Source organism: Triturus cristatus, chromosome 5_1, assembly GCF_964204655.1.
Source record: "Triturus cristatus chromosome 5_1, aTriCri1.1, whole genome shotgun sequence".
NCBI lineage: Eukaryota > Metazoa > Chordata > Amphibia > Caudata > Salamandridae > Triturus > Triturus cristatus.
Window position 1 is genome coordinate 64,791,746 of NC_140587.1, and position 2,549 is coordinate 64,794,294.

Consider the following 2,549-nt stretch of genomic DNA (forward strand, 5'->3'; position numbering starts at 1 on the left):
TCTCATTTATTTAGCATTTGTGACTATACATGCACACTTTGCTGACATGACTACGACTCCCATGATGCAATACTGATGTGAGGGCATATGTGTTATGCACTTCTGCCTGCACACTGTGATTGACCTGGGGGGTTGGGGATGGGTATACGTACGCAGCGTATGGGCGCAGGCATGCATCTTACCTTGTTCGGTGGTGGCTGCGCCGGAGGTGTCCATCTGCGTTACTCCGACGACCGCCTCTGGCTCAATGGTCCCCTCGACGTGCTCCTCCAGGGCAGTGTTTGCAGGTACTGTGGATGGCCCCCCTCCTGTGCCGGCTGCCTCCTTGACCCTTTCAGAAATTCTTTCCTTTGCCCTCTTCCTGAGGTCATACCACCTCTTCTTTAGGTCGTCGATGCTGCGGTGCGTCACTCCCACAGCATTCACCCTCTCCCTGATGCGAAGCCAAATTTTCATCTTCTCAGCTTCGGGCGTCTTGAGTGACAGCTTGCCAAACAGTTTGTCATGCTTGCTGCTCACCCCCTCGATCAAGTGCTCAAGTTCCCTGTCAGAGAACATTCTCTTCCTCTTCCTGGGCGGGAAGGTAAGGTGGATGGTTTCAGTGGGTGAATTCTCTTGCCTCAGCCTGTGTGCTCTGCCTCCTCCTGTGAGCTCCTCAGGGCAGGGAATGAGGGTGGCGCTGGTTGACTTTCTGGTTGTGATGTCATCAGCCCGCTTCTAGAGCGACCCGTTTTTAGCGAATTCGCTAATACCGAACTCGCAAATACCGAATTCGGTAATACCGAATTCGGTAATTGCTATTCGTTATTTTCAGATATCGCTATTGAGTATTCGGTAAATAATAGCGATTTTTAAGGAATCACTGAGATTTACCGAATCTGTTCATGCATTCCGAAATGCGATTCCTTATTACCAATTCTTTATTTATCGCTATTAAGAAATCGCTTTTCGGGATGTTGATGCATGTGCACCCTAGTGTTTATTTATGTGTTGTTTTTTAAAACATAAATACAACTAACAAGCGTTGGCATAGCCAATAGATCTTGCCTGTGGGACCTTATAAGTGTTTAGTTATCCAGCACAATATCCTTGGTGCAACAACATCGACTGTTGCATGGCTAAACACTTATAAGGTCCCCAAGGCGAGCCCTATTGGCTATGCCAATGCTTGTGTTAATGTGTAACTTTGTGTAATTTATTGGACCTCTGTTGATACTCTTGTAAAGCGCTCTGATACCTCCGGGTCCAGCCAATGCAATATAAAACTCATAAATAAATAAATAAAATAAATGATAGGGGTTTGTACGCTGCCCCGGCCTAGGTCTCCTCTGACCCACACCCGGCTGAGGTAAATGTATTTTCTCTGCAATACACGATACAGGGCAAACCAAACAACCTTGAACCTCAAGGGGGCGCAAACATAACACCCCTGGCGGCAAGGCACAGTGCGCTAACCCCGACGCTCCAGTTGTGTCAATGGAGCACACTACAAGCCCCATCACCAGTTGCTCCTGTTGAGTGTCAGCTCTCGCTGCACTTTTTGTGCTATGATAGGCAGATGGACACAGACTACCCAGCATTCTGTGTTTGAAGGGGTGAGGAAGCATGTTCCAACATGATGTCGAGCTGAGGGACTTCCAAACTTTAGAAAAGAAAATTAACTCATCAGTAGGGGTGGGCAGAAAACTTTGCTCCACCAGTGTAGCAGATAAAGCCAGCCACCCCTGCTCACCGACCCGGTCCCTGCTTCTGAAAGCAGCCAGGCCAGGGGCAGCCTCCCCGGGCCCCAGTGGACACCTGTCTACAGAGACTGGACCCTCGGCTGGCTTGCAGGACGGGGGGCTCACGCACCCCGGGGCCCACGGACGGAACATGAGCCCCGGGCCTGGTCCCAGCTTCTGAACCCTAGCCAGGCCGGGGAGAGCCTCCCCGGGCCCTGGTGGACACCCATCCTCAGCGCCCGGACCCTCGGCAGGCTTGCAGGATTTGGGGCTCCGAGAGAGGCCAGCTATCCCAGGTCAACCGAGGCTCCACAGCACTGCGGTATTGTTACGGTTTACGGGGGATTCTGACTAAGAGGCATTCAGTCATAATCCCACAGATGGTAGTTTCATCCCATTGGCTCCTCAGCCAAGAACACACACCAAATGTCTGAAGCTGCGTTTCCTCTCGTACTGAGCAGGATTACTATTGCAACAACACATCATCAGTAAGGTAAAACTAACCTGTCTCACGACAGTCTAACCCAGCTCACGTTCCCTATTAGTGGGTGAACAAACCAACGCTCGGTGAATTCTACTTCACAATGATAGGAAGAGCTGACATCGAAGGATCAAAAAGCGATGTCGCTATGAACGCTTGGCCGCCACAGGCCAGTTATCCCTGTGGTAACTTTTCTGACACCTCCTGCTTGAAACCCAAAAAGTGAGAAGGATCATGAGGCCCTGCTTTCACGGTCTCTATTCATACTGAAAATCGAGATCAAACAAGCTTTTGCCCTTCTGCTCCGCGGGAGGTTTCTGTCCTCCCTAAGCTCGCCTTAGGACACC

The 2,549-nt window shown here is 50.6% G+C and overlaps 1 pseudogene; it reads right to left on the reverse strand.

The window, feature by feature from the left end:
• Positions 1-2,037: 2,037 nt before the first annotated feature.
• Positions 2,038-2,549, reverse strand: part of LOC146830188 (28S ribosomal RNA) — a 3,521-nt pseudogene continuing 3,009 nt past the window's right edge.